The 24,185-nt window shown below is 34.0% G+C and overlaps 1 long non-coding RNA gene across 2 annotated transcripts; it reads left to right on the forward strand.

Moving 5' to 3' along the window:
- Positions 1–1,990: 1,990 nt before the first annotated feature.
- Positions 1,991–23,871, forward strand: LOC136039059 (uncharacterized). Of its 2 annotated transcripts, none has more exons than XR_010620372.1 (3): positions 1,991–2,242; positions 22,388–22,652; positions 23,587–23,871. It is a non-coding gene; the product is annotated as an uncharacterized LOC136039059 (long non-coding RNA). The 2 variants fall into 2 exon arrangements; XR_010620373.1 differs by lacking the exon at positions 1,991–2,242 and adding an exon at positions 2,541–2,649.
- The last annotated feature ends 314 nt before the right edge of the window (positions 23,872–24,185 follow it).

The following is a 24,185-nucleotide window of genomic DNA, read 5'->3' on the forward strand; positions in this document are numbered from 1 at the left end:
TGATCGGTAAGGTTTTTTTTCTTTCTTTGGACTATTTTTCTGTTCTCTCAGCTCTTTCAGTTTTAGATTATCTGTAAAACTGGATATAGTTGCTGTAAAAGAACCGTTTAGTCGTATGATAGGGGAAAGGTTCAGATTACTGTACGGTTCCGGTTAGGCAGCAAAAAATCACTTTTTTGAAATGTTTTTATATTTGGGCTATTTGCTAGTTCCAGATTCTATTTATTTTTCAGAACTTTAAAAATGTATTCCAAATCAGCAAATGAAATTAAAAAGAATATGACTTAAATTTTGTTTCCAATCATTTAAGTGTTTGAAAATTGGAGTCAAATAGCAGTATACTCGAATCAAAATCAGGGATTTTTTTTGTAGAATAGATCTGCCTAAAAGGGCTAAAAAAGTTTTATTTTCATATTTACACTACAAGATGTCTCATTTAGTAATCTTGAATTTTAACTCCATTAACCTTAAATTTAGAATTATACGTTATCTACAACATTTATTATATGATATAATGTTAAGTTATGTAGCACTACTACAAACAACTCACCCCAGTATCAAGCCACATGAGGCCTAAACAAATACACACACTTCTCCTCCAACCCAATCTATTCAAAGCCTCCCTCTTTACAGTCTCTCAGGAAGTTTCAATGGCCCTTAAATTTTCCTTACGATATCTTACCATCAAAACCCAGGACAACCTACTTTTTGTTTAGCCCTACATGGTTGGCCAAAAAATACTACCTTTGGCAATATTTCATCATTCATCTGTCGAAAGTACCCTAGGTATTTCAGCCTATCTCTCAATATACCCTTAGAGAGTTGTATAGTTTTGTGTAATTTTTATTGCTAAACTATAAGATTCAACTGTATAAAACTACTATATCATAATACATATTAAATTTATTGATTTGTAAATAAGTTTTGAATTTTAATATATAATGTATATTAATTTACAATTTCACCTGGTTTTGATAATGTTTGCTAAAAAGAAATAAAATTTCCATCTACTAAAAAAATACCATTGTATGTCCCAAACAGCAAATTTTGACTTTAGAAGGTTCATAAATGTTATATTTTTTTTTAAATGACATCAAAATGAGGAAAGAATTTTGTATATGAACTATGTTGAAGAAAAGGCAGTATCCAGGGACAGGGGTACTTGGCTTGAACCTCTTTCTCCAAAGTTTTTACCTGACTCATAAGAAAGTATTAACACCCTTATAAATAAATTTTATGAAATTTAAGAGAAAAATGGTTATAAATTAAGTAAAATAATGGAAAAAGAACCCCAACAAACTGTAAATAAATAAAAATTTGAGTATTTAAACTCCACGTAGGGGAATGACAAAATAAGAACCCGAAAAACAAAACAGAAAGGAGGTGGAATACATGAGAAATACATGATTTTGGCTGTATGTTTGCATATTTGGGGGGAGGGTAAAGTAAAGTGAAGGTGCATTCAAAATGGGTCAGCTATAATTATTCTGCAACTTATAAAGCGTTTTATCCTAAAAGGATTCAAAAAATCTTAAACATGATATTTTTTTCCCTTGCTTATACCCGTTTCTATCTTAATGTAAAGTTCTTCGTCTCAGACTCATTAAATGACCAAATACATACTCAGAAACTCCGGAGGAGGACTTGTTAGGTCAGAAAAAGACTGCTACTAAAACAAAATGGATAGAATTTAGTGCTTTCTTGATAAAGCAAAGTGGAGCTGTTGTCAAAATCTGTTAACCATAGTTATTCTGCATTTTTTGAAGCATTTTATTGTGAAGCATTCAGATGACTTGTTTTTTAAGTCTTAAAAATGACTTGTTTTCCCTTTCGGCACGAAATATCATTAAATATTTTTATGAGCAACACCTGTGCAGAATAAAGAGAGGGAATGCTCACTGATTGGTTCTCTGTTGAAAGTAGTGTAAGTTAAATTTGTATTTTGGCTCTGTCAATATTCACTAAAGTCAACTACTTTGATTTTAGTGTGCCGTTTTTGTGGAGGAACTGATCTACGCCCTCAGCGATCTTTCCATGACTTTCAGATTATATACCCTTAATATAGCACTTTCAAGAAGACAAGTAGAAAAATATAGATGAGCTAGTAGACAAAGTTCACTGGTCTTCTGATTGTTAGCAAGACAGAAGTGGTATCTGTGGTTAATAACTTGACGGTTGGCTTGCATGTTGAAGATTTAGAAATTGAAGAAGTAAAATGCTTTCGATATTTGAACGAAAGACGGTAATTATGAAAGGGGAAGTATGATTTAGATTGCATTTATAGGGGCAGCACTTTGCCCTGTGCATTTTTATTGCTCCCAGTAGCTCAATTTACGATTGTTGAACAGTAAATCCTTTTCACTCCTATATGGTTGTGAGTCATAGAGCATGTCAAAACTTCCGATAATAAACTGTTTGGATTTCAGAACATTTGCATCAGAAACATACTTGCAGTACATTGTATTGAAAAAATATCGAATATGTAGATTAGAGCCCAGACAAAGGAGCTTACAATCACGAGTAAAATTTTTTAGATATGTTGGAAGTACTGGGGTCATCTGAAAAGAATGAAAGATGGCAAACTCCCACAAGTTCAATACTGAAAACTACCAAGTCTGCGCAGAAGCCGTAGGGAGCGTATAACTTATGGTCAGTCATTTTAGAAAGAAGCTATTGGACTACTGAATTACCTAAATTTAGTACATTTACTGCAGGTCAGAAAAAAAAATGTGATCCTTTACCAAGCATCAGTGGTGGTTTTATATTGAAGAAAAAAAGGTTTTCCAACATGAACTCTGAATCTAGATTGATGTTAGTATTAAAATTCGTATTTTAGTATTTAAATAGTCGACATCCTTAGTCACGTATTTGAAAATTCTATTTATATGTATTTACAACCAAGAATTTTGGATTTGTATTTAGATACTCTTTGAAGGCATTTTCCTTCTCATTGGCAGTACAGCAACATAGTTTCATTTACTAAGCGTTGGGAAAACATTACGCCAATCAGAATTTTCTTTACTTCTTAGTGTTAACCTCCGTAACCCTGTCTTTAATCTCGGTATGTGGTATATTTTTGGTCTCAATACTGTTAGTATTAGTAGAGTAATAGTAGTACCAGCAGTGATAGTAGCAGCAGTAGTAGAAGTTGCAGTACAATTAATAATAGCTGCCTTAGCTTTAGTTGAAGTAGTATTAGTTGTAGCAGCAGTAATAATAGTAGTAGTAGTGGTACCAGTAGTACTAGCATGACCAGAAGCAATTGCAATATCATGTAAATATTGTCATTTGGTTCATTTAATTTCCTCTGTAACAATCCCTATAAGTTTCAACTTCAAACGCAGAACTGTTCTCAAGATATTTCTACTACGCCATTTAGACAACTTGCATAGAGAAGGTATGTTGTGATTCAGTTCACCTTCTTTCTTTAAAATTATCTAAAAATTTAACCCTCATGCCCTTAGGCATAGAAGTAATAGTAGTCACAGTAGTAGAATTTGTATTTATAGCAGTTGTGTTACTAGCAATAGCACTAGTACTAGCACCAGCAGTAGATATAACGTATTGTATTTTACCCATCTGCTTTAGATGATCAATAGAGCACTATGCGAATCTTAAGTCGAGAATGTATGTCATGGTGACCTCGGATGTATGAAGGGCTCACCCTACAATTTTCATATTATGGAGTAGCATGGTGGCGTCAATGAGAGAATCAAACACTTTGTGCATATCTTGATCTGAAAGTACGAGAACATACATCTCCTGGTGCATCAGCATTATTCAATGCGTTCCCAACAACGGACAAAGCAGGGGCACAAGCGTGATGGGGCTGAAAACCAAACTGATATGGCAGAACTTAACACTTCGTGTTCAAACGGTCGATGAAGAGCAGTTCAAAAAGCTTGTAGAAAAAAGTAGCCGCTTTTGCAGGGTGGAGCAACAAGCCTTGGGAGGCGAGTATGCTTCTCTTCGGTATTGGAGTAAGATTTTAAATCGAGAAAGAAGACGATATTTCTCCTTGGATTACAATCATCTGCATCAGCAGAGTAACATGTATAACAAGTGGCCCACTGCCATCGAGAATGTAAGAAAAACTCACTATGCTAAAAAATTCCTTACGTTTTAAGTGCAACATCGCTTGCACTATAGATTCAACCGAGACAACAAACTTGAGGGCGAATGAAAATTAATTCGTCAAGCTTTCATGTTCAGACTTTGTCAAAGATTTGATTCTTACCGTTTCCTCAAGTTCAATTTCATTTATTTATTAATCACACATACATGTATATATATCACATAGGCCCATGGGGAGACAAGCTCGAAAAACTAGGCCTAGACAAAGATACAATAACAACATACACTACAATACAAAGATAAACATGACGGCAAAGATACAATAACACAACAATAATATGAAAGTAGCAGCTAGCCCAGGATCTTTCCATACTATTGAAGAAATGAAAAATTTCAATATTATTAAACATAAATTAATACTGAAAGATAGCTGAGACGCCCATAATCACCCAGAGCAACAAACCATACAAATAACTTTCCCTTACTAAAAAGATACTTAATTAAAAATAATCCTGAACTAAATGAAATTTAAATTTCCCTTTTATTAAATGGATAGAGGAAAATTTATCAATAAGAGCCTTGTGAGCATCCCAGCACCGAGCTATTGACACAAACGGAGCGAATTTAGATCTCTCAGTATTATACTTGTCAATGTAGATACTCTTTTTTTGTCGAGTGTTATAATTATGTAAATTTTGTGATTGGGAGAACAAACTTTGATTGAGGTAATATGACGGTAATTTCTTAATGTCATAATTGCTCCAAAAGCAAATTGTTGAGAAACTGGAAGTATATCTACATAAGTATATAAATATGCTGTAGAAGACTTATTTGGAAGTTCAATAGGTGATGGAATAAAAAGTTTAAGGATTTTTAGGGCTTTATTTTGTAAAATCTGTATTGGTTTAATATGGCTTTTAAATGTGGATAAATATACTAGAGAACAATAATTAATATTAGTCTGAATCAGAGCAAAATAAATACTTTGTAAAGCAGAGTAGGGCAAACAAAGCTTCAACCTTTGCATTAAACCAACATACCTTGAAATCTATAAGCGTAGATTTTGAATGTGTGTTATAAAAGATAAGCTTTCTTCAATCACAAGTCCAAGGTACTTTATCATTTTCACCCGAGATACTGATAATAGATACTTTGAAGAAGTAACTCGGGTAATACGAGGGCAGATATTTGACTTTCTGCCGTAAATTATGAAATAAGTTTTTGATTCATTCAAAGCAATAAAATTTGAAGAACACCAATCAAGAAGATTATAAAATGTAGTATTCAGTTTTGCCTCTAACTCCTCATCATTCTTTTCAGAAATTGAGACTGCCGTATCATCAGCAAAAGGTTTGTTGAGACACGGGAATGTAAAAGTGCGGTGAACATCATTTATATAAATTAAAAAAAGCAGAGGACCTAGGACAGAGCCCTGAGGTACCCCAACCTTCGAAATTGCCTCCATCTAATTTTTGCTTTATCTTATCAAGATAAGATTTAACTAGATCCAACGCCGGTCCACGCACACCAAAATTATCCAATTTACAAAAAAGAACACAATGAGATATTGTATCGAATGCTTTTTTAAAATCTAAATATATTGTTGCTGGAATTTCACCTCTATCTAAGCATTCGTGAATATATTGGATGAGAGCAACGATGGCATGTTCAGTATTGTGTCCAGACCGGAAACCAAACTCGGAATTTGAGAAGAAATTAGACGATTTAAAAAAGTATTATAACCTCTTATAAATTGCCTTCTCAAATATTTTAGAAAACGCCGATAAAATAGAAATAGAGCAGTAATTTGATGGATTTTCAGGACAGTCACCTCTGTGAAGTGGAACTATCCGTGCTGCTTTAAAAGCAGATGGGAAAACTCCGGTTTTAAATGGAAGATTAATTATAAGCTGTAATGGTAATATTATTGCAGACAATATTGACCCGTCAATTCCCGCTGAATTACCTGGATTTAGATCACACACTATTTTTGTTATTTCAGACTGAGAAATAGGCCCGAGAAAAATTAAATTACTTTGAGGAGATGGAAGGTAAGAAGAAAAATCTTTATTACTACGTGAATCAAACTGGTTCATTACTGATGAAACGATTTTCTCTCCTATTTTAGCAAAATAAGTATTCAAAATATCAGCCACTTTTTCCGATTTATTATTAGTTGATCCACCTTCTAAACTAATAACTTCAGGAAACTTAGACTTCCTTTCTTTTTTTATGAAAGAATTAATTAAACACCACGTTTTGCGAGGAGAATTTTGAGCTTCTTCGAAAGACTCTTTATAGTACAATTGTTTCGACAATCGTATCAGTGTGGTTAATTTATTTTTGAAAATTCTAAAATTTTTAATATTATAATCAGTTGGATTCTTTAACTGCTATTAAATAACTGATTTTTTTTTCTTAACTGATATCAAAATTCCAGACGTTATCCCTGGCCTTATAGGAAATTTTTCTCTGCAAATTTTAATCGTAACAAATGGACAACTAGAGTCAAGGCAGAAATTGAAATTTCTTAGAAAATTATCTGTTGCAAAATCTGTATCCTCCGTGGATACCTCCTGCCAATCCAATAGTCCAAGGCTTTCATTCAGGTGCTTTAATGTTATTTTATTTATTAACCGTCCTTGACGTTCTTTACTTACCTGCGGTATTTTATAAGTAAAAGCTAAATCTGAAACCAGCAGGAAATGATCCGATAAATCACTTAAAACAGCAAAATTTGCTTGAATCGGTAAATATTATCAATAAGAGAAGCAGAACTACGTGAAATTCTTGTGGGTATCAGGCAAGTAGGAAGCAGATACGCAGAAAAGCAAGAAGACAATAACTCAACAGACAATATCTGTATCCTCCGTGGATATTACCTCCTGCCAATCCAATAGTCCAAGGCTTTCATTCAGGTGCTTTAATGTTATTTTATTTATTAACCGTCCTTGACGTTCTTTACTTACCTGCGGTATTTTATAAGTAAAAGCTAAATCTGAAACCAGCAGGAAATGATCCGATATATCACTTAAAACAGCAAAATTGGTAAATATTATCAATAAGAGAAGCAGAACTACGTGAAATTCTTGTGGGTATCAGGCAAGTAGGAAGCAGATACGCAGAAAAGCAAGAAGACAATAACTCAACAGAACATTCATTTGAAGCTTCTAGAAGGTCCGGAATATTGCAATCTCCGGAAAGGATAACATCTTTACTTTGAAAATGGGGTTGATGCAAAAAATCATGGAGTTTAGAGAGGAAAGACTGGAATGGAGAAGAAGGCGGTCGGTATACTACGCAAAAAAAAAAAACATCTTTTTTTTTCCAAGACTAATTTCAGTCACCATTACTTCAAAAATCATTTCCTCATGAGAACCTTCCAGATTTGCAATGCGTCAAAAAGAGATACCTTCTCTAACTAATACTGCTAAACCACCTTGGCGCCTAGTCAATCGTTTTTTAAAAATAAATTGATATCCAGGAAATACAACCTGAGGAGTCAGGTCTTTAAGAAAAGTCTCACAGAATCCAACGACATGACAAGATAGTTTATGAACTACATCGACAAGATCATCCTGTGAACTAAAAAAAAACCCTACAATTTAAAAATCCTGTTCTCACAACACCGGTACTGGGAAGATCAGAAACTTCGGAAGGTAATTTATATTTACAATTTGGAAAATTAATTAGCCCACCGTCATTTATCTTATTTCCTGCAAATTTATCATGGCTTTGGAGTATGAAAAAATCAAAAGGGTTAGACTCAAGGTATCTCAGTCTATCCCCAATACAATTATCATCCAATGTACAAAATCAGAATTATGATCCGAACTAGCAGAAACTTTCTTAAAATGCTTACCGTCTGAGTCTTAAAGTAGCAAAAACAACTGAACCAGTGAGAACTCGAAAATAATGAAAGAAAAAGAAACTGGTTGAAAATAAATAGAAACAAGAGAATGAAATGGAACATATTCATTGTAAGATGAAATGTGGACACTGAAAAATTACTGCACTCAATTACTTCAAGCTACAGAGGGACAAAAATTGCACAAGAAAAAATACGATCGTATGAACAGAGAAACATTACATATTGTAAAATACTAAAAGTAATCTCACCACACGAAATGTCATTATTAATCACCGTAACTAGTCAATCTTAACCCACTGTGAAGACGGAGACTTTTTACATTCTAGCGATAATTTGCTCCATTTTTGTTTAAAAGGCGTAAGATGAACCGAACCCACGCATGTCCTTTCCCTTAGACAATAGCTCAGTCCGTAGAAAATTTAGCTCTGGTGGGAGATCACTGCAAATGCGAATTCCACTACCCTTCAACTTATTTACCTCACTGAGAATCTAGTGAATGCTACGATCCGTGTCTAGCGATATAAGAACAGGGGCCGGTCGAACACTAGTTTTCTTACTAGTAATGTTTGAACTGCTATTTCTCTTAAGGCGATAACACTTGGTAAGAGAAATATCCTCGGTAACTTGCAATTTGTCAGAAAGAAGAGACAATTTAGTCCTCTTTCTCTCACTTCTATCCTACTCTCCAAATTGTTATTCCGCAATTTTTCTTGCTCTAGATCATTTCGAAGCTTTTTTGCTTCATCTTGTAGATTAGTATTTTCTGCTGATATTTGCCTAACTTCGTCTTGAAGAGCAACTATTGACACCAAAAAACTTTTCTGTTCTGCTAATATTTTATCCAGTGACGCCTGAAGCCGTTTCATTCCTTCATCAAACTTTGCTTAAGTGACCGCCATAATAAATGCTATAATCCGCACGTAGAAGTCTATACTTGCATCAAATTACGAAATAAAAAAGTCCAAAACAATATCAAATTTAATCCTTTTAACTTGAAAAAGTAATCCGATTATAGGAGTTCACTCTTCAATAGCTAGTGAATGACTGAATTCCTCATATTTCCCAATGAAGCCTAGAACACCGCACTTGATAGTCTGCTTGGACAGAAATCAACCCGTGGTGTACACTTAACGCATAACAAGGATCCCTTATTCTTTTATTTTGCTAGATTATAACACAGGGTAAATGAACTTCATTAAAAAAGACCAACTATGTTTTACTTATAAATGGTTAAAATTATGAACTACATAAGACGCATATAAAATTAACCATTTACCGTCTTGGTGTAGCATAAATGCTGTGATATAAATCGGTACCAAAGATATCTTGAATTCAAAAAAGAGACATTTTTTGACAAAATGAAAAGCTATAAACAAACATTCCAAATTCTGGTGCATCAAGATCAGTGGCAGTGTTCGTGTTTAGAGTGAAGGAGGTTGTGATTTTGAGGCCCACCGATGCAGATTTTCTTATTGGAAACCTCCATGAGTGCTGCGGGGAAAACGATAAAAAACATTGAAGACATACAAAATAACAGGATAATAATTTGTTAACATTGTTTAAAACAGTAAAAGGGAAAATGTATAGCTCACACTCTGAAATTGTTCATTTTAGTTTTGTCTCAGAAAAACAAATTAATGATTTTACTTCAGAGGCGTATCCATGGAGAGGGGTTAAAGAGTTTGAACTTACCCTGACTTTATTTATAACTCACATAAACGTAACAATAATGCCCACAGACAATTTTTATGCGTTTTTGAAGCCCCCCCCCCTCACCCAGAAAATCCTAGCTACGGCCCTGAAATAGCTGATAAGCTTTTTCAGACATTAAAAAAAAGGACAAGCCCTAGCTACTTCTTCTGTTTCCAGTTTTTTTCACATTTTTCAAGAAAATGGAATTTACGGATGCGCTAAAGACCTATAAAATGCAATTGCATGATGCGTGATATCATATCAAAACCTATGTTTCTACATTTCTTATGTATGAAAATAATAGAAATGTACTTGAACACAGGTTTTGCGACCGTATTTTCTGATTCAGTAGTCCTGCTAGCTTAAAAATACACTTTTTATTCTTTTAAATTAATAAATATTAAAAGTTACCTTGTTTATTCATCAGCCTCTCAAATTTTGTTATGTTTGTAGAGACACTTACTCTTTATTCTGGCATCAACGGTTTTGCACCGAACATGATAGTGTTCGTTTAATTCTTTGTTTTTACTACATATATTTAAATTTGCTGCTAGCATGTAATAACGTTGATAAGAAATTCCTGGAGCCAAGTCAAACCCACTTCAGTGTCTGACTTTGATCATGATTAAATAAATAAAAAAAAAGATTTTTTTAACTGAAAGTAAGGAGCGACATTAAAACATAAAACGAACAGAAATTATTCTGTATATGAAAATGGATTTGCGCTCCTCAACGCTCCACTCTTTGCCCTAAAGTTTGACTCTTTCTCACAACTCTACTTTTTAAAACAATAAAAACATTAGCGTAAGGAGTGGGGCGTTGAGGAGCGGATAGCCCTTTTCATATACGGAATAATTTCTGTTCATTTTAAGTTTTAATATCGATTTTTACTTTCAGTAAAAAAAACTTGTTTCGTTATTTAATTTCTAAACGTTTTTGAATTAATGCAGGTTTAGAATATTACTCACAATACATGAATAGTTAAAACGAAATTTGTATAATAATTTTACTTTTATTTAACTAATAATAACCTTATTATACCCTAAGTTTGATTGTTGTTCCAGTTGTTTAAGAATGACTCCTTAATCGCAAGTGCTGTTCAATTAGAATAATAACCTGTTTTTAAGTTAAAAAAGAATGTTTAGCGTAAGAGCGAGATATTGAGGAGAGGCAACCCTCGTCAAATACGTAATATTTTCTGTTCATTTTAAATTTTAATGTTTCTTCTTACTTTCAGTTGAAAATCTTGGTTTTTATTTACTTTGTGATTGTTTTTTAAATAATTTCAGAAAATCCAGCTCCCCCTCCCTGGAAAATTTCTTTCTCCACGAGAAATTTCTCCATGGAAAGATTCTCCCAAGGAACTTAAATTCGTGATATTTGTGGAAATAATTTTGTAAGGCATCGTAACAGAACAGCCAGAGGGGTCGAAACTATTTCTATGAAACTGAAAGTCACAAGTTTAGTAATTCTCAAATAACTGAACCGAATGAAAGAAAATATCCTTTAAAGATATACGTACTAATTTATGTTTGTTTTTAGTTTTAATATTATTCCTTATTTTCAGTTGGTGAAAACAGTTTTTTTTTTATTTGACAACAAACACAAACCGAAGATGTACAATATCGTTGGTTTATTATCAGATAAAACCATAGTTATGAAGCTGTTTAACATAATATTAAAAAGTAAAATTAGCTAGAGTATATCACAAACAAATTATTGCTTATATCAGTCATTATGCAAAAAAAATTGAACTCTAGCGTAAAGAGCGAGTTATTGACGAGGGGGCGAACTTCCTCATATACTTAATATAAGGGGGATTCACCTCCTCGTCAATATTTTGCTATTTACGGAATAGTTTGAATGTTGTACCAATTCTTGAAGAATGACCCCTGAATCACAAAGGCCGTCTAATTAGAATAAACACCTCTTTTGAAATTACTGAAATTACTTCAGAGTAAAGAGCGAGGTATTGACGAGGGGACTGACACCCTCATATATATATATATAATAATTTCTGGTGTTTTAAGTTTTAATGCTACTCCTTACTTTCAGTTGAAGAATTTTCTTTTTGTTTAATTTCTGATTGTTTTTTTAAATAATGGTGGGAAATCCAGCGCCCCTTCATGGAAATTTTCTTCCCCAATGAAAATATCCTCCCACGTAGCCAAATCCCCTAACACCCCCCTCCAGAAAAAATTCCTCTAAAAACGTATGTATACTTACCAATAATCAATGCTAAGTGTAAACAATGGGCAAATTTTATAACTTGCAGCTTTTCCTCCGGTGGCTTTGGGGGATTAAGTCGTCCTCAAAGGCTCAGTTATCAGATATTTCGACTATGCTGAACAAATTTATTATCCCAAAATTTTTATTCAGTGACTGCGAAAAACATGAGCTTGTGGGGGGGGGACCTGGTTGCCCTGAAATTTTTTCGGTCACTTAAAAAGGGCACCAGAACTTTTAATTTCCGTTTGAATGAGCCCTCTTGTGAAACTCTTGGACCACTGGATCAATACAATCACCCCTGAAAAAAAACTAATAAACAGGCATCTGCGATCTTTCTTCTGGCAAAAAAAAAATGCAAAATTCCACATTATTGTTCATAGGAGCTTGAAACGTCTACCACATGGTTTTTGATACACTGAATCTCATGGTATGACTGTTATTAAGATTCTATAGCTTTTAGGGGGTTTGTCCCTCTTTTTCGAAAATAAGGCAATTTTCTCAGGGTCGTATTCTTTTATGGGTAGGGCTAAACTTGATGATACTTATATATTTAAGATCAGCATAAAAATCTAATTCTTTTTGTGATTAAATAAAAAACTAATTTTTTTAGCTGAAAGTAAGGAGCGACATTAAAACTTAAAACGAACAGAAATTACTCCGTACACAAAATGGGTTGTCCCCTCCGCAATCCCTCGCTTTTTACGCTAAAGTTTGATTCTTTGCCACAATTCTACTTTTTAAATCAATTAAAAGCTTTAGCGTAAAGAGCGAGGGATTGCGGAGGGGACAACCCATTTTATATACGGAGTAAACTTAAATTAAACTTAAAACTTAACACATTAAAACTTAAAACGAGCAGAAATTACTCCGCATATGAAAGGGGCTATTCCTCCTCAACGCCCCGCTCTTTACGATAAAGTTTCTTACTGTTTTAAAAATGGAGTTAAGAGAAAGAGTCAAACTTTAGCGTAAAGAGCGACGCGATGAGGAGGAAAAGCCCCTTTCATATACGGAGTAATTTCTGTTCGTTTTAAGTTTTAATGTGTTAAGTTTTAAGTTTAATTTAAGTTTACTCCGTATATAAAATGGGTTGTCCCCTCCGCAATACCTCGCTCTTTACGCTAAAGCTTTTAATTGTTTTAAAAAGTAGAATTGTGGCAAAGAGTCAAACTTTAGCGTAAAGAGCAAGGGATTGCGGAGGGGACAACCCATTTTATATACGGAGTAATTTCTGTTCGTTTTAAGTTTTAATGTCGCTCCTTACTTTCAGCTAAAAAAATTAGTTTTTTTTATTTAATTTCTGAACGTTTTTGAATTAATGCATGTTTGGTTTTTGGCTCTCCGCACATAAATTTTTAAAATGAAATTTGTATATTAATTCTTTTTTTGGCTAAATGGCTTTCTCTTAGTTTTGATCAGACGATTTTGAGAAATAAGGGGTGGAGAAGGAGGCCTAGTTGCCCACAATTTTTCGGTTTCTTAAAAAGGCAACTAGAACTTTTAATTTTTAACGAACGTTTTTACTAGTAAAAAATATATGTAACTTATAAATTAGAAACTTACGTAAAAAACTTACATAATCTTATATTTTTATTATGCATACAAGGGGGTTTGTATCCTCGTTAATACCTCGCTCTTTACACTAAATCATAAGTTTTGTCCCAATTCTTTAAGAATGACCCCTGAATCAGAAAGGTCGTAGAATAAATAGTTGAAATTACTAAAAATACTTAAGCCTAAAGAGCGAGGTATTTATCTCCTCCTAAATACCTCGCTCTTTATGCTAAAGTATTTTTAGAACCCCTCATATGCGTAATAATCTCTGTTCGTTTTAAGTTTCAATGCTACTCCTTCCTTTCATTTGAAAAAACGTTTTCATGTTTATTTTTCATTGTTTTCTTATAGTAATGCTAGAAAATCCTACGCCCTTTTCCTTGAATTTTTCTTCCCCCATGACATTTTCCTCCAAGGAAAGGTCCTCCGACATAGCCTCCTCCCCTCAGCTCCACCCCCCAAACAAAATAAAATCCCCCTGAAAACGTCTGTACACTTCCCAATAACCATTACTATATGTAAACACTGGTCAAAGTTTGTAACTTGCAGCCCTTCCCCCAGGGATTGTGGTGGAGTAAATCATCCCCAAATACATAGTTATTATGGTTTTCGACTATGTTGAAGAAAATGGGTATCTCAAAATTTTGATCCGTTGACTTTGGGAAAAAATGAGCATGGGAGGGGGCCTAGATGCCCTTCAATTTTTTTGGTCACTTAAAAAGATCACTAGAACTTTTCATTTCCGTTAGAATGAGCCCTCTTGCGACATTCTAGGACCACTTGGTCGATACGATGACCCCTGGGAAAAAGAAAAAAAACAAACAAATAAACACGCACCCGTGATTTGTCTTCTGGCAAAAAATACAAAATTCCACGTTTTTGTAGATAGGAGCTTGAAACTTCTACAGTAGGGTTCTCTGATACGCTGAATCTGATGGTGTGATTTTCGTTAAGATTCTATGACTTTAAGGGGGTGTTTCCCCCTATTTTCTTAAATAAGGCAAATTTTCTCAGGCTCGTAACTTTTGATGGGTAAGACTAAACTTGATGAAACTTATATATGTAAAATCAGCATTAAAATGCAATTCTTTTGATGTAAAAATTGACTTTTTAGAGTTTTGGTTAATATTGATGCGGGTCGCTCCTTACTACAGTTCGTTACCACGAACTGTTTGATCTATTGGTAACAAAATTCCGTGTTTTAGAGTTTTAAAATGACCTATGATCGGCAATTGAAAGTTTGCACATTTAAAATCTACATTAAAAAGACCCGTTTTTTCATAATATTAAATATTAAAAAAAACTATTTTTTTAACAGAAAGTAAGGAGCGACATTAAAACTTAAAACGAACAGAAATTACTCGGTATATGAAAGAGGCTGCTCCCTCATCAATGCCCCGCTCTTTACGCTATAGTTTTACTTAGAGTTTTTTTTTAGAGGGGGAGTTAAGTGGCACATGTTTGCTCCTCAACGCCTCGCTCTTTACACTAAAGTTTGACTCTTTTTCTTAACTCTACTTTTTAAAACAGTAAAAAACGTTGGCGTAAAGAGCAGGGCGTTGATGAGGAAGTAGCCCCTTTCATGTACCAAGTAATTTCTGTTTGTCTTAAGTTTTAATGTCGCTCCTTACTTTCCGTTAAAAAAACTCGTTTTTTATATTTAATTTCTGAACGTTTTTGAATTAATGCATATTTTGATTTTGGCTCTCCGGAGATGAATAATTAAAACAAAATTTACATATTTAATTTTTGTCTAAATGGCCTTCTCATAGTTTTGATCCAATGATTTTGAGAAAAAACGGGGGGGGGGAGGAGGAGGCCTAGCTGCCCTCCGATTTTTTGGTTACTTAAAATAGCAACTAGAACTTTTTATTTTTTACGAATGTTTTTATTAGTAAAAGATATACGTAACTTACAAATTAGCTTGCGTAACGAACTTCTGTATTCTCTTGTTTTTATTACGTATATGAGGGGGTTCACCCCCTCGTCAGTACCTCGCTCTTTTTGTAAATTTTTTCCCAATTTCTGAAGAATGACCCCTGAATCACAAAAGCCGTAGAATAAATAGCTGAAATTACTAAAAATACTTTAGTGCAAAGAGCGAGGAATTAGGAGGAGGTGAGCCCATCATATTCGTAATAAAGTCTGTTCGCTTTAATTTTTAATGCTGTTCCTTATTTTCAGTTGAAAAAACTTTTTCATATTTAATTTTTTCATTGCTTTTTTTAAATAATGCTAGAAAATTCTGCGCTTCCCTTATGGAAATGCTCTTACCCCGTGACAAATTCCTCAAAGAAAAGTCCCCCCAACATATCCCCTCTTCTCAGCCCTCCCCCAACCAAACAATCCCCCTGAACACGTCTGTACACTTCCAAGAAACCACTACTATATGTAAGCACTGGTCAAAGTTTGTAACTTGTAGCCCCTCCCATGGGGACTGTGGGGGAGTAAGTGGTCCCCAAAGACATAGTTATAAGGTTTTTTGAAGACGCTGAATAAAATGGCTATCTCAGAACTTTGATCCGCAGACTTTGGGAAAATAATTATCGTGGGAGGGGGCCTAGGTGCCCTCCAATTTTTTGGTCACTTAAAAAGGGCACTTGAACTTTTCATTTCCGTTAGAATGAGCCCTCTCGCAAGATTCTAGGACCGCTGGTTCGATACGACCCTGGAAAAAAACTAACAAATAAACACGCACCGTGATCTGCCTTCTGACAAGAAATACAAAATTCCACATTTTTGTAGATAGGAGCGTGAAACTTCTATAGTAGGGTTTCTGTGATACGTTGAATCTGATGACGTGATTTTCGTTAAGATTCTTCGACTCTTAAGGGTTGTTTCCCCCTATTTTCTAAACTAATGTAAATTTTCTCAGGCTCATAACTTTTGATGGGTAGGACTAAACTTGATGAAACTTATATATTTAAAAGTAGCATTAAAATGCAATTCTTTTGATGTGGCTATTGGTATCAAAATTCAATTTTTTAGAGTTTTAGTTAAAATTGAGCCAGGTCACTCCTTACTATAGTTTGTTACCACGAACTGTTTGATTCTTGTCTCATGGTCTCAATTTTTAGATCTGGCTCACTATTGGATCATTAGGCATTATGCGGCCTGAAAACAGGCAACTAGGTTTTTTTTTTTCAAATGAACAAAATAATACTATTGTACAACAGAACCGTATTATGTGTTAAAAAATATTATACTGTTGAATAACTTGTTAAATCTTTTTTCACGAATTAACAATTTTTTGTTAAATTTAGTAACAATTTTTTGTAACAATTAACAATCATGTATTTTTTGCAAAAAAGAGCACTCGTTTTCATCTCTTTCTGTAATATTTTATTCTTTTTTGTTTCTATCTACATTCACGTCCCACGCCGTTTTTTAAAACATAAATAAAAAAATAACAAAAGAAACTCAAATTCAAACGAAGTCCAATCTAGAACCCAAATCTTGAGGGAGATATCAGCTAAGAGCCGTAGTGACCAGTGAGAAGGGGAAGAGGGGTACCCTGAGAAGTTGAAAACGGATTATATTGTAACTTTCTAAATCGTATATCTAACTTTTATTATTATCGGGTTGGCAATTTATTGACTACTGTGTAGGGAGGCAACTAACGGGGGAAAATGGGCTTCCCCCGCAAAAATTCCTTGTTGTCAGAACGCAATGCTGACGCTTTGGAACTTAGGGCTTCTTTGGCGTTTTAACTTAGCTTATGTGTCTGCATTTGTTGGCACATTGGATTATTTTGTCAGTATATTATTTAAATTCCCCCCCTCCCTACAAACACACTCAAAACCATAGTGTCAAACCAGCTACCATGAGCGCGGTTTTGGTTAAGATTCAATCCATAAACAATTGGACTTAATGGGGGAATGGCAGCCTACGGCCTTTGAAATGGGATTACTCTTCAGTTTCTTAAGAAAACTTCACAGAAAGCATACTTCTAAGCATTGGACTATCATTTGGAAATTATTAGTTAATAAAGAACACTTGCTACTCTCCCCCTAAAATTGACGCTCGGCAATTCCTCGTTTTCATCACTAAGTCAAACGATTTTGATCCTGGGCACCTCAATATTCATTCAAACTTTGAGACTGTTGCATGATGATTTTTTTACGAGTCAATGATTAGGGAAAAATTTTGATTTATGTGAATTCCAGCTTACGGAAAATAGAAATATTCAAATGAGCTAGGAATTGCCCAGTAGCCGCTTTGTGTTTTCCTTATGTAATAAAAATATATAATTTCATTCAAAGGTTTCAAACCCACTGTAAAAACAAGATTATGGATAGCAATCTATAACATAATGAGCGTAAGCGTATAGTTGGCTGTCAATTTGCGACACACTCATCGTCCTCTCTTTAAAATTGAGAAATTATTTGCAGTCTTATTGTAGTTGTCATGAGATTGAAAGTATACAATGTTCGAATTCTTCTTCATGCTAACTATAACAGCGTGAACTAAATACTCTGAACTCGGAATAATTACCTGACCTTTCACCAGTCCTAGGCTAGGTAAGCATTAATAATTCTGTAGATTCTTAAGAGCTCCTCCCTAAAAAATGCCTAAATAATATAAGAAATACTTCATTTTTCTGAAATGATTAAGATTTTCTCATATAACAAATAACGCTATTAGAAAACTCTTGCAGCGGAAAACTTAATATTTCTATGAATCTCTGTAAAATTTTCCGGTAATCAATTTCCTAATTTGATTTAATATCTTCTGACAAATGCTGCATTTCATTGACGAGAAACAAACACTTATTGCTCCAGTAAGAGATTTTGCTTGATATTTAGTAAAACTGATTATTCATGTCTGTTCAAGAGGCCGTCAGAAACTCATTGAGATGAGAAAAGAGGTTGCATAAGAACAATGTGTAATACGTGGATAATACCAGTCAGCGATCAGCAGTAAAGTAGAAAAGATCTAGATATCCTAGAGAAAATCTTAGGAAATATTTTCATCTTCATACTGTCTTAAGGTAGGTCTTGCGATAATATACATACAATTTTGTTGAAACATTTCTTAGGCAAGCTTTCTTAATGCGCATAACATGAACGAAGCTCAGGTCTATGTCTGAAAATATTTATCAATACCAAATGTGCATTTCTTGGATTTAAAGTTAAAGAAATCTTTAGCTGACGCCAGGTCCTAGACCATCGCCTCAAATACCAGCAGGAGACAATCCAAATCTTCATGAGTTTCATCAATTCCTTCGTCTTGGTCCATGGGGACGCCATATGTGTCGCAATGAGAGAGGACGGAGTCCCTGAGAAGATCATCTGAATTTTGAAGGCATACTACGATAGAACCAGGGTCCAAATTAGAGTTGATAGATAGCTTTCCGAACTGGTCCTGATTGTGAAGGATATACGCCAAGGACCCGATCTGTCACTGACTTTATTTAAATTTTTCATTGATTAGATTCTTTTGGCCCTCGACAAGTTTCAAGATGTGGAAGTGGGTCCGTCCTTCTTGGTCACGTTGCTTAAATACACTGATGATGTGGACATACATAATTCTGTTACAGATGCCCAGGATATTATTAATGAAGTAGGAATCATAGCAGTTTTGGATGACCTCCAAATAAATCTACCAAAGATGAATATGTTGCCAACAGCTGGAATGAATGACAGCCCTGTGACCTCAGCATGTTGGAAAGTCTTTCAGCAGCTAAAGAGCTCGCTTTTGAAGCGTAGCAAAATCTCTCCATGCACAAAGCTCAAAGTTTACGAAGCCATGTTACTCTGTTCTTTTTTATGGGTGTGGAACTTGGTCACTGAAATGATCGGAAGTGCCAAACTTGGACGTATTTTATCACAAGTTCCTTCGATATATATTAGGCATTTACCTCTCAGACATAGCCTTGAACGAAGAGATCAGGAGAAGAAGTGGGGATCGCCAATTTGTCTCTGATGTTGTTAAAATAAGGTGTCTGAGGTAGTTTGGCCACACCATGCAGAGATCAGAAGAGCTTATTACCAAAAAATACCTTAAACGACTTTCACTGCCAGCATAGAAGAAGAAAGCATGAAAATAGAAGAAAATATGGTTCGTGCTGATATAAAGGCAATTGCGGGTTTCCAAAATTGGGGCGACACTAGGATCGACACTGGCTTGATATTATAGAGCCTGCAACCCTTGAGCAACATCTCAGGAAAGAAAAATGTCGTCGTCTACTTGGCGCTAAGATGAGGGTGAATACGGCTTGAACGCGAAACATGTACAAGTATTCCCCAGCAAGCAAGATTGAAAACACCCTTCAAGCCGCTCCATAGAAGCTCCATTTTGCACTAAAAACATTGTTTAAATGCATCACCAAAAAGACGTTAAAACATAGCTATCAAAGAACAAATATATTTAGAAAAATATTTATGTAAAGTTGCGTGCAATAAATAAAATTTCCAAGAATTTTATTGGAAATGGTAATAAATAAAAATTATAGAATGGAGGTTGCGCTCCCTGAGATGGTTTTGCGGCAAGACAATTTATAAAATTACTTTGGAGTCACCTAAAAAGGTCACTTTTTGATTAGGAGTGTTTTTGATAAGGTGAATGGAGTGGCCAAGAGGTTACGCTTTCAAGGTATTAAATTTTTGGGGATGGGGAGCCACCTTATATTCTGACGCAAATATACATTAGCATGTTAATGTGCACTTTGATTTCGAGAAAAATATTTCATGCATTTTAAAGGCAATATATTTCAGTGGCGTATAACAACTAATTTTAGGGATATTTACTATTTAATTGGTTAAATTTTGGATGGATCTCAAATGTATGACTCTCTCTAAGAAGATAAAAATTGCAGAGTTAAATAGAGCCTTACATTAAAGTAAAATAAATTATTATTTTATTTTTGTTTGTTTTATACTTTTTTGTGTTAATTATGTAACGAAAAGTTATGATAATTATTAAGATGACTGGTTTCTCGTTTCTTGAAATATTGACAGTAAGTGATGCTCAATAAATTACCTATCTATGCCGATGAACCTTATTTCTTAGCTCCTCATTTCCACTTGAACTTTTTTTAGTTCTTATCACAATCCTGTTCCCGTTTGCGCGAGACCTGAACTGTTATGCTTTGGTTTATATATATATATATATGTATATATATATATATATATATATATATATATATATATATATATATATATATATATATATATATCCTACAAAACAAAGCGTCCTTGAAATGTTACAAAACGTTTTGCTTAGTAATGACGCAGGAATATCCGTTTTATATTTTAAATTCTAGATGCCAAATGTCTTAGTAAGCTCTATTTTAGTCTAAAAAATATTTCAAAGTTTTAAATTCATGTTTATACTTATTAAATAGGCTATATACAAGGTTTATTAAAAATTATAATAACAACATATGCCCTTTACTCATAATATAAAATGCTGCTGTGGTTCTATTGTATGTCCTGGTATTCAAATACAGTTTTTTTTTTGTTTTTTTTTACTGATATCCTTTAGAATGGTCCCTTTGATGTGTCTAATAATTTCTTAGACCACACCATTCATTTTTCATTTATGAAAAATTAAGCAAAGAGAAAACGGGTTTTAATTTCGACAAAGCAGTGAACCAAAATTAAACATAAAACTACACTTTAACTTAAAAAATTAAAATAATCCAAACATTTTGGCTCCACGTCCGGGAGTCTTTCTCAACGGAAAAAAAATACAAACGACAAAAGATATGTAAGACATATTTAAGATTTTTTTTAAGACAACACAAAAAAAAACACAAACAAAAAACACAAAAAACAAAAAAGAACTTTAGAACAAAACTAAAGCAAATTTTTATAATGAAACCATAGATTCCTTTCCTCTGCAACAATTGGTGTATAAGTGGGAATCTATTAAAAGTAAAATTATAATTACATGAACAAAACAAAAGAAGATCACCCAACCCCCAGATCCAAAAAGAATCTTACAGGCTAATGAAACAGATTTATGATTTATAAATTGAATGGATTTTTTTATTTGCTAGTTTAGCTGCGGTCCGTTGACTTCTCACAGCATTCACCTTGCTTTGACTTTCGTTCGCAAGGTTATCACCTGTTTCGGGACAATTTTAATAGATTCCCATTTATACACCAATTGTTGCAGAGGAAAGGAACCCATGGTTTCATTATAAGCATTTGCTTTGGTTTTATTCTAAAGTTATCACCATCAGTGCTGGGAGTTTTGTTTATAATGTGAGTTGTTCTTATTTATTTGATTGTTTATATATTTTTTTGTCGTTGTGTTTTAGTTGTCTTGTTTTTTTGTGTTGTCTTAAAACAAATCTTAAATATGCCTTGAATATCTTATGTAATTTGTAATTTTTTTTTCTCGTTGAGAAAGCCCGGATGTGGGGCCAAAATATTCGGAGTATTTTTATTTTTTTAGTTGAAGTTTAGTTTTATATTTTATTTCTTGTTCACTGCTTTGTCGAAATTAAAACCCACTTTCTCGTTGCTTAATTTTTTGATGTGTCACTCATTCCCATCAATGGTTTTACCAATAGCAGGGCCAAAATAGTTTCTTTTAAAGATGGCGCGTCGTAGCTTCGTCGCCTTCTTCATAGTACCTTCTTTGAGATGAAATCGGGTCTTTAATTTATACATTTTCAACTTACGGAAAAGTCAGAAACCAGAAAAATTATGTTAGAAAATTAAGGAGCTTGACGATAAGAAAATTTACAAAGTTTTTCATGGAAACAATGTATTAATGTTTGGTTGTTCTACTAAGATGTAAATGGCATTTGCCAGCTTGTCTAAAGATGGGATTTACTATAACAACTTCTTAGTGCTTCCATCTTAGCTATGTATGTGTTCAAACAACTTAAACAGCTAAGTTACAAGGAAACCCTTTGAGAGCTAAGTGTTTAAGTTTATTATTTCTAAATTGTAAAACTATTTGTTTCGTGCTCAAGAATATGTAGTACATTATGCTAAAATCATTTCTTTGTAGATGCATACAACTGCCATTGTAGTGACACTTCTTGCTGCTTATGCCACAACAGGGCTTACTTACGAAATTGACTCAGATCGAGAAATTATGGAAGAGCTAGCATCTCGAGATAACGACATCATGGCTTACCACCGACCGGTTTCACCAAGGTTCCATGTTCCAATGGAAAAGAGAAGCAAGCGTTTATGTGGTAGAGAACTTGTAAGAACTTTGAGAATAATCTGCAAGGGTTCTTAGGCTGGCCCTGGGAAGCGAAGTGTTCGCCGTAAGTTCATTTTCTGGCTTTTAGTTAAATAGCTAAATTGAGAGTTTCCCATTATTTCTTAGCATTTTTATTCTAAAAGGTCTATAGCATTGCAGTTTGACAGCTTGCAGCATCTTTCTACGCCTTAACTTGGCTGCAATTGTGCGTTTTTATGTTTTCTTCTAAATGGTACTAGCTCCTAAACTTCCGATTTATTTCATCTCATCTGTTTGCTCAGTTAAGCTACGCGTGGTTTTTCTTCGTGAACATCAGCACTTCTATTCTCTACAAAATTCTTTGTTTCAATTTTCTTCCATGAACATCGTGTCTAGCCATAAGTGTCTAGCTCTATCTTCTACAGTTAAGTAACTTTAATTACTCTACTTACTTCTTTACTTCAACTGTTCATCTTTCAAATAAAAAAAAAAATCAATTGGCTAAGCAAGACTTGAAAAATATATTTAGCTTTTTGTTGAGCGCAAATAACACCCGTGCCTTCTGGAGGATTTGAGGATATGTAAGTAAGTATGATAACAAAATTCATTAACAAATTTCAGATAATGGCTTTAATATGCGTTTTGTTTGCATTTGTAACAATACTTCTTTATATCTCAAATATATTATTAATTTATTCCATCGAGGTATTACTCACCCCAAGATGATTGAATAGTTCTCACAGTTCCTTTCAAATCCCCCACTCGAAGTTTTTCTGGTGCTATTAACCAATTCCTTCTAACCTCCTTTTTTTTCTTTCCTTGAAACCAAGTATATTCCTGTGACGCCTGGAAATGTTTATTTATACTTTACGTTCTTTCTTCATATGAAAACAATTTAGCTAAAACAATACAATTTTTTCTTATCAAGGATATGAGCAGTAAAGTTCCAGTGGCTGTATTTACTCTAGTAGGCTATTTATTTTTCTTAGAGGTTATTCATAACGTATTTTTTGTTGCAGCTACTGACAATGAAGAGCCATCTTTTGCCAATTATTTCTCCGACCTCAACAATGAAGAAACAAATACATTTATGAGCATGCGAGTACGACGTGGTATAGTCGATGAATGCTGCAAACGACATTGCACTTATTCTGAATTATATTCCTACTGCTATCGCAAATGAGTACAATTCCTAATCCTTGGATAAATCTTTTTCTTCCAATTTTCAACAAGAGTCAGTGACTGGTCTTCTGCGGAACTGTGATTATTTTTGTTATTTGAAAAAAAGATTTGATTACAATATTAAGCAGTGGTCAGTCTTGTTGTATTTTTAGTCAGATAGACAGTTAAAATTCAGCCTCATATTGGTGTTTACTATTGTATTAACCAAGTATTGTATTTACCAGGAATTTGCTACTTGTAGCAGCCCAACTTTTTGGAAAGAAATACATTTATGTTCCTGGTAACAAAAGTAGTGAAGCAGTTTCTCAGTTTAACGTTACCATTGTTCATGCATGCATGGTTACATACTTTTGCAGAGTAAGGGGCAAATTTTTTAAGTAAATATAATCGTCACTCCAACGGCATATGTTTGGTTGTAGGTTTTAACGTTATTCTT

The sequence above is a fragment of the Artemia franciscana genome, chromosome 19 (genome assembly GCF_032884065.1).
Source record: "Artemia franciscana chromosome 19, ASM3288406v1, whole genome shotgun sequence".
In the NCBI taxonomy this organism is placed as follows: Eukaryota; Metazoa; Arthropoda; class Branchiopoda; order Anostraca; family Artemiidae; genus Artemia; species Artemia franciscana.